Below are 15,635 nucleotides of genomic sequence, written 5' to 3' on the forward strand. Positions count from 1 at the left end.
GTCTTGGTTAGCTGCCAGGCCATAAACGCCTTTACCTGTGGCTTTTGTGAGGAAATGAGAGAAGGCAAGAGCCTGTCCCCCTCTTGGAGTTCAGGAGGGTAGAAGACCGACTACACGGAGACACAGGGGAGCCTCCTGGCCCTCCCCCCAGACTTGCTGCGGAACCGTAGGTGGGGCCCTCTTCTCTCCTCCAAAATGCGGGCTCCCCATCTGTTAAAGTGGTGCTTTACTCACATTTGAAGATTCAGCAGCCTTTTAGGGAAACACGCTGCAGGCGGGCACTGCGTGAGAGAGAGAGGAGGTGGGCAGCAGAGAGAGAGAGAGAGAGAGAGAGAGGCACCGTGAAGATGAGTAAGACAGCCTCTGGGCTCAAAAAATGTCTGGTCCAGAGCTGGCAGGTGGGATTGGAGGGACAGACTCCTCGATCGACAGGTGACTGCGATGGTGGGTTAATGCACCGGGTGTGATGGCCCTGAGCAAACATCGAGGGTCTCTAAGTTCCTTCTGACAACTGTTATTTCATTCTATGAACTTAACGTAAGCTTGGTTTTTCCCTCTCTGGGTAACTTTGAATAATCCGGGCTTCCGACTTACTCACTGGTTAAACCCTAACATTTAGAACAAGTGAGTAGTTCCCAATCTTTCTCCACAAAGGCTTTTCTATAAAGATTTGACCACCAAACGCTGCATTTATTATATTTTGTCTTCTCTTTCATATGAATTAGGTCCACATTATTACATTCAATCAGAACTTTGATTGATACGATACAAGTAGTGTGGTTGTAAAAGAAAGAGTTGATGGATAGACAGACAGAGAAACAGAATTCAAGCCCAAAGCAAGGGCACTGGTATTTAGTCCATCTATGCCATTTTATAGCAGATACTTCCAGAAAGGATTAAAGACATCTTTCAAATTATCCACACATTAAAATACAGAGGAGCCTTTCATGCTAGTGAATTCCAATATTTACCAGGCATCTCTTCTGGATCAAGCAGTCCATGAATCAATCAATCAACATGGGTAACCAAGTGTCCAGCCCCAAAAGAGAGGGAAAATGGACAAGCACTGGACCCAGGAGCCATCAGAGGAGAGCAAAAAAGAAGACAGTGGATGTAGAATGTGGCCACGTGTATGATTCACCTGGTAATGGTAGAACTGAGACTTGAACCCAGCTGGGTCTGGTGTATTCAAAAGCCACCGGTCCTCTCATGGCCCCACCCTGCCTCCTTTGCTTCATGATAGAATGATCACGATAATCACCGACGTGGAAGGAGCCCATGCCGCACGCCAGGCTCTTCCCTGGGCTTCGCATGAGCTATTATTATTCCATTTCACTCATGAGGAAACTTGGCAGAGGTGAGCCACGAACCCAGGTCGTCTGGCTCCAGAGCCTTTAACCCCCGTGCCCTTTGTCCCCTGTGAATTGGGGACAAATTGGGTCTTGTAGGGGCTTGTGCAGCTTCAGATACCCTAGATACATCATACAATGATATTTCACCTTGCAATAATACATTAGATGTGAATAGCACTTTGTACTTCACCCAGGGTAACCTCACACCTCTCACTCCATCCCCACAGCAAGTATACAAGACGAGCAAGGCAGGGATTATGATTCCCCCATTTTGCAGATAATGAAACGGAGGTTAAGGAGGTTAAGTGATATGTCCAAGGTCATGCAGCTAGAACATGTTAGATACCAGACTCGGGAGGCAGGGAGTCACAACAACCAGAGAAGACTTTCCAAGTCAAGTTGCCCACTCCTCGTTTTCAGGTGGGAAAACCAGTGCCTGGAGAGCAAGCTTGCTCAAGGTCGTCCAGGAAAGATTTGTTCAAGGTCAAGTGGTAAATCAGCAGCCGAGCCATCATGTGATCAAGGCTTCTGCCTCCTTGCCCAGAGATTTACGTCATGTTGCTTTTGTCGGATCTCTAACAGTCCTCTTGAGTTTTTCGACTGCCAGACTTTGTTTAAAAACCCTTCTGGTTGAGTGTTCTGTGATACGTGACATTCTCATGAATTTCAGAGGGTGGGGGAACATCTAAGTGACCTTTCAGCTTGGAGAGCCTGTGATTCTGCCACCAGAATTCTACAGCAATTCCAAGATAATCCTCACTCTTTTGGTGCTCTCAGAAGAAAATCTCAAGTCTGGTCTCTCTCTGGGGCCTGTTCTGCTCCCTGATCTTTGGGTCTGGAGTGGGGCAGTAGTGCCAAGAAGTTTAGCTAGGACCGCTCAGATCTGTGTCTTGCAGCAGCTTCTTCCAAGATTACAATTCAAGGTCCCATTCGCCTCCTGCCAGGGAAGAGAGGAAACATCTGGGCCAGCGTCGCATGGAGGCAGCTCCCCAGCTTGTGTGGGAGACACCCTGGGTAGGAGGCTGTGAACTCAGAGCTCTTCTTCCAGATGTGGCTCTGAGCTTTAGTGTCTGGATCTCACCTGTGAGGCTTGGACAGACACAGGGTGTGTACGGTGGCCGGGTTGGGGTGGTTGGAAGAGAAGCTTGAGAGGGAGTCCAGAGCAGTGTGTACCCGGGAAGGAAGAGCGTATGGGACTGATCAGGGATACCCCACTGGGGTGACCCTTCTGTGATGGTTAATTTTCTGCATCCATTTGGCTGGGCCCTAGTGCCCAGGTGGTTGATCAAACACTGATCTAGGCATGGCAGGGAAGGCATCCAGTAGATGTGGTTAACATCTACAATAAGTTCATTTAAATAAAGATTACCGAAGGATTCTGGGAAGATGGCGGCGTAGGAGGACGCTGGGCTCACCGCGCGTCCTGCTGATCACTTAGATTCCACCTACACCTGCCTAAATAACCCAGAAAACCGCCAGAGGATTAGCAGAACAGAGTCACCGGACCCAAGTGTAGACGAGAGGCCCACGGAAGAGGGTAGGAAGGGCGGCGAGGCGGTGCGCGCTCCACGGACTGGCGGGAGGGAGCCGGGGCGGAGGGGCGGCTCGCCGGCCAAGCAGAGCCCCGGAGTCCGGCTTGCAAAAGCGGAGGGGCCTGACGGACTGTGTTCAGACAGCAAGCGCGACTTAGCGTCTGGGAGGTCATAAGTTAACAGCTCTGCTCGGAAAGCGGGAAGGCTGGAGGACAAAGGGAGGGTGAGCTGCGGAGCCCCCGGACGACAGAGCTCAGTTTGGCGGGGAACAAAGGCGCTAGCCAGCGCCATCTCCCCCGCCCATCCCCCAGCCAAAATCCCAAAGGGAACCGGCTCCGGCCAGGGAAATTGCTCGCTCCGCGCGAACACCCAACTCTGTGCTTCTGCGGAGCCAAACCTCCGGCAGCGATTTGACTCCCTCCGGCTGCCACAGGGCCCCTCCTGAAGTGGATCACCTAAGGAGAAGCGAGCTAAGCCTGCCCCCCCTCCCGCCGTGCACCTTGCCTTCCCACCCCAGCTAATACGCCAGATCCCCAGCATCACAAGCCTGGCAGTGTGCAAGTAGCCCAGACGGGCCACGCCACCCCACAGTGAATCCCGCCCCTAGGAGAGGGGAAGAGAAGGCACACACCAGTCTGACTGTGGCCGCAGCGGTGGGCTGGGGGCAGACATCAGGTCGGACTGCGGCCCCGCCCACCAACTCCAGTTATACACCACAGCACAGGGGAAGTGCCCTGCAGGCCCTCACCACACCAGGGACTATCCAAAATGACCAAGCGGAAGAATTCCCCTCAGAAGAATCTCCAGGAAATAACAACAGCTAATGAGCTGATCAAAAAGGATTTAAATAATATAACAGAAAGTGAATTTAGAATAATAGTCATAAAATTAATCGCTGGGCTGGAAAACAGCATACAGGACAGCAGAGAATCTCTTGCTACAGACATCAGGGGACTAAGGAACAGTCACGAGGAGCTGAAAAACGCTTTAAAGGAAATGGAAAACAAAATGCAAACCACCACGGCTCGGATGGAAGAGGCAGAGGAGAGAATAGGTGAACTAGAAGATAAAGTTATGGAAAAAGAGGAAGCTGAGAAAAAGAGAGATAAAAAAATCCAGGAGTATGAGGGGAAAATTAGAGAACTAAGTGATACACTAAAAAGAAATAATATACGCATAATTGGTATCCCAGAGGAGGAAGAGAGAGGGAAAGGTGCTGAAGGGGTACTTGAAGAAATAATAGCTGAGAACTTCCCTGAACTGGGGAAGGAAAAAGGCATTGAAATCCAAGAGGCACAGAGAACTCCCTTCAGACGTAACTTGAATCGATCTTCTGCACGACATATCATAGTGAAACTGGCAAAATACAAGGATAAAGAGAAAATTCTGAAAGCAGCAAGGGGTAAACGTGCCCTCACATATAAAGGGAGACCTATAAGACTCGTGACTGATCTCTCTTTTGAAACTTGGCAGGCCAGAAAGAATTGGCACGAGATTTTCAGGGTGCTAGATAGCAAAAATATGCAGCCGAGAATCCTTTATCCAGCAAGTCTGTCATTTAGAATAGAAGGAGAGATAAAGGTCTTCCCAAACAAACAAAAACTGAAGGAATTTGTCACCACTAAACCAGCCCTACAAGAGATCCTAAGGGGGACCCTGTGAGACAAAGTACCAGAGACATCACTACAAGCATAAAACATACAGACATCACAATGACTCTAAACCCATATCTTTCTATAATAACACTGAATGTAAACGGATTAAATGCGCCAACCAAAAGACATAGGGTATCAGAATGGATAAAAAAACAAGACCCATCTATTTGCTGTCTACAAGAGACTCATTTTAGACCTGAGGACACCTTTAGATTCAGAGTGAGGGGATGGAGAACTATTTATCATGCTACTGGAAGCCAGAAGAAAGCTGGAGTAGCCATACTTATATCAGACAAACTAGACTTTAAATTAAAGGCTGTAACAAGAGATGAAGAAGGACATTATATAATAGTTACAGGGTCTATCCATCAGGAAGAGCTAACAATTATAAATGTCTATGCGCCGAATACCGGAGCCCCCAAATATATAAAACAATTACTCATAAACAGAAGCAACCTTATTGATAAGAATGTGGTAATTGCAGGGGACTTTAACACCCCACTTACAGAAATGGATAGATCATCTAGACACACAGTCAATAAAGAAACAAGGGCCCTGAATGAGACACTGGATCAGATGGACTTGACAGATATATTTAGAACTCTGCATCCCAAAGCAACAGAATATACTTTCTTCTCGAGTGCACATGGAACATTCTCCAAGATAGATCATATACTGGGTCACAAAACAGCCCTTCATAAGTTTACAAGAATTGAAATTATACCATGCATACTTTCAGACCACAATGCTATGAAGCTTGAAATCAACCACAGGAAAAAGTCTGGAAAACCTCCAAAAGCATGGAGGTTAAAGAACACCCTACTAACGAATGAGTGGGTCAACCAGGCAATTAGAGAAGAAATCAAAAAATATATGGAAACAAACGAAAATGAAAATACAACAATCCAAACGCTTTGGGACGCAGCGAAGGCAGTCCTGAGAGGAAAATACATTGCAATCCAGGCCTATCTCAAGAAACAAGAAAAATCCCAAATACAAAATCTAACAGCACACCTAAAGGAAATAGAAGCAGAACAGCAAAGGCAGCCTAAACCCAGCAGAAGAAGAGAAATAATAAAGATCAGAGCAGAAATAAACAATATAGAATCTAAAAAAACTGTAGAGCAGATCAACGAAACCAAGAGTTGGTTTTTTGAAAAAATAAACAAAATTGACAAACCTCTAGCCAGGCTTCTCAAAAAGAAAAGGGAGATGACCCAAATAGATAAAATCATGAATGAAAATGGAATGATTACAACCAATCCCTCAGAGATACAAACAATTATCAGGGAATACTATGAAAAATTATATGCCAACAAATTGGACAACCTGGAAGAAATGGACACATTCCTGAACACCCACACTCTTCCAAAACTCAATCAGGAGGAAATAGAAAGCTTGAACAGACCCATAACCAGCGAAGAAATTGAATCGGTTATCAAAAATCTCCCAACAAATAAGAGTCCAGGACCAGATGGCTTCCCAGGGGAGTTCTACCAGACGTTTAAAGCAGAGATAATACCTATCCTTCTCAAGCTATTCCAAGAAATAGAAAGGGAAGGAAAACTTCCAGACTCATTCTATGAAGCCAGTATTACTTTGATTCCTAAACCAGACAGAGACCCAGTAAAAAAAGAGAACTACAGGCCAATATCCCTGATGAATATGGATGCAAAAATTCTCAATAAGATACTAGCAAATCGAATTCAACAGCATATAAAAAGAATTATTCACCATGATCAAGTGGGATTCATTCCTGGGATGCAGGGCTGGTTCAACATTCGCAAATCAATCAACGTGATACATCACATTAACAAAAAAAAAGAGAAGAACCATATGATCCTGTCAATCGATGCAGAAAAGGCCTTTGACAAAATCCAGCACCCTTTCTTAATAAAAACCCTTGAGAAAGTCGGGATAGAAGGAACATACTTAAAGATCATAAAAGCCATTTATGAAAAGCCCACAGCTAACATCATCCTCAACGGGGAAAAACTGAGAGCTTTTTCCCTGAGATCAGGAACACGACAGGGATGCCCACTCTCACCGTTGTTGTTTAACATAGTGCTGGAAGTTCTAGCATCAGCAATCAGACAACAAAAGGAAATCAAAGGCATCAAAATTGGCAAAGATGAAGTCAAGCTTTCGCTTTTTGCAGATGACATGATATTATACATGGAAAATCCGATAGACTCCACCAAAAGTCTGCTAGAACTGATACATGAATTCAGCAAAGTTGCAGGATACAAAATCAATGTCCAGAAATCAGTTGCATTCTTATACACTAACAATGAAGCAACAGAAAGACAAATAAAGAAACTGATCCCATTTACAATTGCACCAAGAAGCATAAAATACCTAGGAATAAATCTAACCAAAGATGTAAAGGATCTGTATGCTGAAAACTATAGAAAGCTTATGAAGGCAATTGAAGAAGATTTAGAGAAATGGAAAGACATTCCCTGCTCATGGATTGGAAAAATAAATATTGTCAAAATGTCAATACTACCCAAAGCTATCTACACATTCAATGCAATCCCAATCAAAATTGCACCAGCATTCTTCTCGAAACTAGAACAAGCAATCCTAAAATTCATATGGAACCACAAAAGGCCCCGAATAGCCAAAGGAATTTTGAAGAAGAAGACCAAAGCAGGAGGCATCACAATCCCAGACTTCAGCCTCTACTACAAAGCTGTCATCATCAAGACAGCATGGTATTGGCACAAAAACAGACACACAGACCAATGGAATAGAATAGAAACCCCAGAACTAGACCCACAAACATATGGCCAACTCATCTTTGACAAAGCAGGAAAGAACATCCAATGGAAAAAAGACAGCCTCTTTAACAAATGGTGCTGGGAGAACTGGACAGCAACATGCAGAAGGTTGAAACTAGACCACTTTCTCACACCATTTACAAAAATAAACTCAAAATGGATAAAGGACCTAAATGTGAGACAGGAAACCATCAGAACCTTAGAGGAGAAAGCAGGAAAAGACCTCTCTGACCTCAGCCGTAGCAATCTCTTACTCGACACATCCCCAAAGGCAAGGGAATTAAAAGCAAAAGTGAATTACTGGGACCTTATGAAGATAAAAAGCTTCTGCACAGCAAAGGAAACAACCAACAAAACTAAAAGGCAACCAACGGAATGGGAAAAGATATTTGCAAATGACATATCGGACAAAGGGCTAGTATCTAAAATCTATAAAGAGCTCACCAAACTCCACACCCGAAAAACAAATAACCCAGTGAAGAAATGGGCAGAAAACATGAATAGACACTTCTCTAAAGAAGACATCCAGATGGCCAACAGGCACATGAAAAGATGTTCAGCGTCGCTCCTTATCAGGGAAATACAAATCAAAACCACACTCAGGTATCACCTCACGCCAGTCAGAGTGGCCAAAATGAACAAATCAGGAGACTATAGATGCTGGAGAGGATGTGGAGAAACGGGAACCCTCTTGCACTGTTGGTGGGAATGCAAATTGGTGCAGCCGCTCTGGAAAGCAGTGTGGAGGTTCCTCAGAAAATTAAAAATAGACCTACCCTATGACCCAGCAATAGCACTGCTAGGAATTTATCCAAGGGATACAGGAGTACTGATGCATAGGGGCACTTGTACCCCAATGTTCATAGCAGCACTCTCAACAATAGCCAAATTATGGAAAGAGCCTAAATGTCCATCAACTGATGAATGGATAAAGAAATTGTGGTTTATATACACAATGGAATACTACGTGGCAATGAGAAAAAATGAAATATGGCCTTTTGTAGCAACGTGGATGGAACTGGAGAGTGTGATGCTAAGTGAAATAAGCCATACAGAGAAAGACAGATACCATATGGTTTCACTCTTATGTGGATCCTGAGAAACTTAACAGGAACCCATGGGGGAGGGGAAGGAAAAAAAAAAAAAAAAAAAAAAAAAAAAAAAAAAAAAAAAAAAAAAAAAGGACGTTAGAGTGGGAGAGAGCCAAAGCATAAGAGACTGTTAAAAACTGAGAACAAACTGAGGGTTGATGGGGGGTGGGAGGGAGGGGCGGGTGGGTGATGGGTATTGAGGAGGGCACCTTTTGGGATGAGCACTGGGTGTTGTATGGAAACCAATTTGTCAATAAACTTCATATAAAAAAAAAAAAAAAAAAAAAAAAATAAATAAAGATTACCTCTTGCAGCGTGGGTGGGCCTTATCCAATCAGTTGAAGGCCTTAAGAGCAAAAACTGGGGTTTCCTGGGGAAGAAGAAATGCCTTCTCAAGCCTGTAGCACCGACTCCTGCTTGTTTCCAGCCCTGCCTTGTGGATTTTAGACTTGGCAGTCCCACAGCCTTGATAGCCAGTTTCCTAAAATAAAGGGATCTCTGAATGCATTAATGAACTAATGACATTATATATATTTCTCCAGTTGGTTCTGTTTTGCTGGAGAACTTCTTCACGCCTCGAGAACAGATCTTACCCTTTTAGCCCTCTGTCCGCATCCCCCAGCCCATCCCTCCTTACGCAGACCAGACCCCCGGGTTTCACTTCAGTCTCCTTGTCCACCCTCGTGACCACAAGAGGTCCAGAAGGATCCAGGTGGGAATGGGGTTGTAGAAGAGCAAGCTTGGCAGCAGTTGGAAGAGCCGAGAGGTCTGGAACCGTGTGGGGAGACAGACCAGGTCGTGCCTGGCTTTTCAGGATGCGAGCAGCAGCCTGGACAAACGGATCTGTCTGCTAGGATATTTTTCAGGCGTTGGCAAGAGAGGCTATGCCAGCGTCTTCCCAGCCTTTCCCAGCACTCGAAAATGGTTTTCCTGGGAAGAATCTCCTTGATCAGTGCCCACGGCACCGTGGGAAGGGGGCTATTTCCTGCCGGCTCTGTAAACGGGCTGGGGACCTGTGATTTTGTAGTAGTCGGGATTCTTGGTTACAAGTAACCAGGACTGTCTGTGGCCATCTTCAGCAGGGAAGCACTTAAGGGAAGACAGTGAGGGCAGTCAAGGGAACCACGGGAGCCCCAGCCAATGGAATACTGCAGGCACAGTCTGATCCAGGGGCCTCGACTGAGACTGAATCTTCCCAGCAAGGATCCACTCACCACTCACTCGGGAGTCAGCCTATGGAATGAGTACCTGATTGGCTGAGGTTGTATTTCACACATGCCTGTTCACTATCCAGGTAGGAGGAGACGCTGGGGAAGAATCTGGCTTCATTTTGCCTTTACAGTAATGGTGGCCATGGGAAATGGATGCTAGTTTTTTTCCTTCTTCACAATGGGGAATTCCCCCCAAAGGAAAGCAGGGTTCTAGGCGGGGGGTAGATATTGGACAGATTACAAGTAACGGCTAAACCTTTGGAGCCGTTGTCCTTCTTAAGCCACTAACAGTTAGATGGTGTTGCTTAAAAAGCAGCCAAATGGACAGAACTTCGATGTGAACTTGGATGTCCTGAAATCAAGTTCTACCACTTACTGGCATCCTGATTCTGGGCAAGTTATCTCACCTCTAAGAGCCTCGATTTCCTCCTCTGAAAAGTGGGGAGAATAACAGCACGGACAGCTCACAAAATTGCAGGTGAGAACACTTTGTATTTTGAGCCCTAGAGGGTGCTGGTGTTGGAACATCCATGCCCGAGGCATCTTTTCCTCCTGGTGCCCAGTTCACAGCCTGGCACCTAGTAAATGCCCAGTAAATGTTTGTCGAGTGAATGGATAAACAAGCAAGCAAGTGATTTTTATGGTCGTCCTAACTTGACCATCAGCTTTGCAGAAAAAAAAGGACAGACGTTGTTGGACTCTGATGTGGGTTTCGTGAGCTGAAGCTTCACAAATGAGATTATGTGTATATATATATTTTAAACAACCCCTTTGACATTTTCATTTTAATATGTGAAACTCGGCTACTTGTCTCAGGGAAAGTTTATAGGAAAAAAAGCTTCCAGCTGGCTTTGGGGCAGCCCATAAAAATATACTGAAAACTGACCGGTTAGAGATGAGGGGCTGTCGGGGGATAGAGATCAGTGACGCCATAAAACCTGGTGAGGCCCACAGCATTTCGACAATTAGCTCTCTGGGCAAGAGGCTGCATTCTTCATTCCTTCCTGGTTCCTAGTCAAAGGATGGGGCCCAGAATCTCTTAAAGAGAAAACACAGCTTTCAAATAACAAACACGTCTTTGACCCAGGCAGGCTGTGATTCAAAGGGTTTCAAAGGGCGTGGGGGAGGGAAGGGTTTTCAAGAGCTTTAACTGCCCCGGCCGATCAGAATGCCCCCAGCTCTCCCTCCCTGCCAGAGTTCCAAACGCTACCCCTGTCTCCACTCAAGTCTGACCTCCTCCAGGAAGCCCTCCTTGGTAACTCCAGCAAATCATGGGTTTGTTCAGCCCTCTGACTCTTTGACTTAAAACGCTCCAGAGGTGCCTCCTAGTGTCAGGGTCAAGTTCAACCGCCTTGTGATTTGGCCCCTTCCCGCCTCTGTGGCCTCTTATGCTCCCCACCCCCAGCCTTGATCCGGCGGTGCCAGACAACCTTCAGCTCCACCTTCTCCCCCCTCCTCTTGGGCCTCAGCATCTTGGACTGTACCCTTGCTTTGGCTGGGATTTTCCTCCTGCTTCTTTATGTGGCTGGGTGGTATTTACTCCCAAACTTAGCCCAGGCCTCTCCTCCAGAGAACAGGGGGAGACAGTTTGAGTCTCCCAGGACGGGTTAGGTGTTCCTGCAAGGGCTCCCCAGGGTACTCACCGCACTTACTGTGCAGTCCGCTCCCTTCTGGGACCTTTGCTCATCTCTGTGTCTCTACATTCAATACCGGCTCTGGCTCAGAGAAAGTGCTCAGTTTTGCAGTCCTGTGCCTCACACCCGGCAGCACATACTGAGATCACCTTGGGAGCCTTGAAACGCAGACACCTGCAAGCTCGGATTTAATTGGTCAGGGGAGGGGGGGGAGGGCTGGGCCTGGGGTTGGGGAGCATGGGTTGAAAACTTCCCCAGGTGGTTCTTATGTGTGGCCGAGGCTGAACAGCACTGTGATTTATAGCACTTGACTTAGGACTTCCCCGGCAGCTCAGAGGAGCTGTACTCAGGGCACCTCTCACAGAGCATGACCTTGAACTCACAGCTCCATTGAACTTGCCACAGGTTGTGTTGAAAGAAGCACTATTCATGCTCCTACCTGGAGCAGGGGTGCTCAGTAGCTATATACCCCCTGCCCTGCTGCACCCCCCTCCCAACCCTCCAGGCCTATTAGGAGGGACCACCTGCATCACAATACTTGGGAGAAGGATGCCTGTCTGAGCCCCACCCCGGATCCAAGGAGCCCATCTGGGACCCCGCAATGTGAACAAGTTACTGGATGATTCTGATGCACACCCGTGTGCTACAGCTCGGGGCTTCGAGCTCCCCAGGACTTGCAACGCCAGGCAAGGAAGTTAACAACATAAAGCGTCTTCAGGGAACCACGGGAGGGGATTGGAAAACTAGCCCTAGCCAATCCTTGTTCTTTGGGAGTGTGGGCCCCATGTTGTCATTCTCCGCCCCCATTCTTTTTTAATAGATCTCCCAAATCTGGATTTTTCTGTGAAATCTAACAGTTTAAAGTTGACAAGTGATTCAATCACGTTTTAAAAGTTTTTATTTAATTTCCAGTCAGTGAACACGTAGCATTAGTTTCGGGTATACAATATTCAGCGTTTCTATACACTTCTATCTATCACCCAGTGCTCATCACAAGTGCCCTCCTTAATCCCCATCGCCTGTTTCACCCATCCCCACACCCCCCCCCCCCCTCTGGTAAGCATCAGTTTTCCATAGTTAAGAGTCTGTTTCCGGAGTACCTGGGTGGCTCCATCGGTTGAGCGTCCAACTTCAGCTCAGGTCGCGATCTTGCTGTTTGTGGGTTCGAGCCCCGTGTCAGGTTCTGTGCTGACAGCTCAGAGCCTGGAGCCTGCCTTGGATGCTGTGTCTCCCTCTCTCTCTTCCCTCCCCCACCCCCCACTCATGCTCTGTCTCTCTCTCCGTCACAAATGAACATTAAAAAAAACAAAAGAGTCTGTTTCCTAGTTTGTCTCTCCCCTTGCTCATTTGTTTTGTTTCTTAAATTTCACATAAGGGTGAAATCATATGATATCTGTCTTTCTCTGACAAATACACTTAGCATAATACACTGTAGCTCCAACCACATCATTGCCAATGGCAAGATTCCAATTCCTTTTGATGGCTCAGTAATATTCCATGGTGTATGTTTTTTTTTTTTAATTTTTTTTTAACGTTTATTTATTTTTGAGACAGAGAGAGACAGAGCATGAACAGGGGAGGGTCAGAAAGAGGGAGGCACAGAATCTGAAACAGGCTTCAGGCTCTGAGCTGTCAGCACAGAGCCCGACGTGGGGCTCGAACTCACGGACCGTGAGATCATGACCTGAGCCGAAGTCGGCCACTTAACCGACTGAGCCACCCAGGCGCCCCTCCATGGTGTTTGTTTTTTATCCACTCATCAATCGTGGACACTTGGGCTGCTTCCGTAACTTGGCTATCGTTTCTTTTTTTAATGTTTATTTATTTTTGAGAGAGAGAGAGAGAGAGCGCGCGCACAAGTGGAGGAGGGGCAGAGAGAGAGAAAGAGAGAGGGAGACACAGACTCCGAAGCAGGCTCCAGGCTCTGAGCTGTCAGCACAGAGCCGGACACGGGGGTCGAACTCATGATCATGAGATCATGACCTGGGCTGAAGTGAGACGCTCAACCGACTGAGCCCCCGGGTGCCCCTGTGATTTGCCTATTGTTGATAACGCTGGTATGAACATCGGGGTGCATATACCCCCTTGTAATCCAATCAATTTAAATATCCTTCTCGGACCAAACAAAGCTCACCCGAGGACTGCATTTAGCCAGTTGACTGCAAGTTTGCTGTAAATGTTTCCTACAAACACTGCATATGGATTAAGCCAGGGCGAGGCATGCTTGCCCTGTGCTGTCATCTTCTCCCCGCTGCAGAAAGGCTGCAGGACTTGGGCCAGCATGGAGGGCCTATGGGAAAGGTCCCCTGACACCTGTGTTGTATGTGCAGCGTTGTGGACATCGCTCCCTATGTTTGATGATGCTCTGTCTCTTCTGCGAACGCACCGGGAAAAGGCCTCTCTGGTCCTGGGACCTACGTGAGTCATGTTTCTCCTCTTGCAACTGGTTCATGGATCCCGAACGGCGTGGGGTCTGGTTTTGGCTGCTGGAAAGCTCAGAGGACAACCTGTAGCCTGTCTCTGTACCACGTAGGACCTCAAGGCCTGTACTTTGGATCGCTGTTTCATTCCTGGGCTCTTCTGACCTTTTCAACTTCTGTTTTCCATTTGTCACTCGTCCTGTGACCACACCTTTAAATCTTTAGTCTCTCAAATACAGAAGTTCTGTTATGTGTTTTCTGGAACAAGGCATGCTATAAATAAATAAGCCCATACAAAGTAGCAAGTGCTCAAAAAAAGGTTTGTTGAGTAAGTGACTGCTTAAATGATTCATCTTGCAGAACCACCCAGAGCCTTGCACAGCAGGTGTTCAGGAAACGAGGGCAGGATGCTAGGGTGGAAAGCGACAGTTTAGAGATGGAGAGACAATAGGTCTGTCATTTCCCAGCCACTAGGACCTTACACAAATTATTTAACCTCTCTTAGCCTTCATTTTCCCACCTGTAAAATGGGGATAATCTCAGCACTCACCTTATTCATCAGAGCTGTTGGAGGATTGAGTGGGATTATGTATGTAAAGTGCCTGGTACATAGCAGGCACTTGATAAATAGCGGCTGTGACTATTAATAAGAGCTCCCTCATATATGATGTCATTCTTTCATAGCCTAATTAATAAGGTGCAGCATGAGTGAGAATAGACTCTTGCTCTGCTCAAGCCCGCTAGAATCTGACAAAGAAGCCACATGTACACGCTGGGGAATAAAATGGAAATGAGTTCTGGGAAGGTCTCCAGTTCCTCAGCTCTCTGTCCCAAGCCTCTGCTTACCACGCCCAGGGCCCCCGTGGTTACAGCAGTGATGGCAGGTCGCTTCCTGTTGGGGGTGGGGGGGTGGGGGGATGGCGGGGTGGGGTGAGGGGGGTGGGCATCACTCTCCAGCGTGCTCAGGTGAAGACCCTGTCCTGCCCCGTGCATAACTCAGCTCCCCAGCCCGAGTCCTGAACACCCCTTTTCTGGAAGCCTCTGGCAGTTTTCCCCAAGCTTTCCAGCTCCTTCCCTGGCCCTGAGCGGCCCCTTTCCTAGTGGTCACTTAGGAGCAAATTCATCATGAAGGGTCATTTGCCCTCATTGCTTGATGGCCGCACCCCCACTGTAGGAAATTTGTGTCCTGTTGGTGTTCAGGGGGAGCACTTCCCGAGGACTGAACGGAGCACAGGGAGGGCAGTCCTCTGGGGACGGAACATCAGGTGGACAGTCAGGAACGTAGCCCTGTAGTATCGTGTTGGGTTAGGTAAATTCATCACAGATCTTCGCCGCGGGAAGTGGCATTATGGGGAACGTAAGGTCTGCCTAAATGCCAAAAATTGATCCAGAGGGGGCATCGTTGTGGAGGGCAGAGGTTCCCAAAGTGTGGTCCCGGCACCAAAAGCATCAGCATCAACTGGGAATGTGTGATAAATGCAAATCACCCAACCCCACCCCAGAACTACTGAGTCACAAAACCTGGGTGTGGGCCCAGCACTCTGTGTTCTAATAAGCCCTCAGGGTGATTTGGATGCACGTGCCGTTTGTAGACCAGTGGAGTAGAGCCTGGGTTTCAGCTCCCAGCCTGAACTCCCTCAACTGTAAAGAAGGCCGGTGCTTCTACAGTAGGAGTCTGTCAGGGAAATGAGACTGATGTGGGAATCGGGCCTCACCCGGTGGGTGCCGAGCAATCCCCTCACCTGGTCAAGCATCAAGCCAACCTTGGAGTGTTGATTGCCACCCGGTGCTGCTGGGGGACGGGCGCCGTCAGTGACAGACCCTAAAACGAGGGCTTCAGCAGGGAGGAGAAAAGAAGACAAAGTTACCGGAAACCTGATTGGAAGGGTTGGTTGGGCCCCTAAATGCCAACCTTAGGATTTTTATTTGAAATGTTTGGTTTTTTTCTGCAACAGAA

Source organism: Lynx canadensis, chromosome D4 (genome assembly GCF_007474595.2).
Source record: "Lynx canadensis isolate LIC74 chromosome D4, mLynCan4.pri.v2, whole genome shotgun sequence".
Classification (NCBI taxonomy): Eukaryota; Metazoa; Chordata; class Mammalia; order Carnivora; family Felidae; genus Lynx; species Lynx canadensis.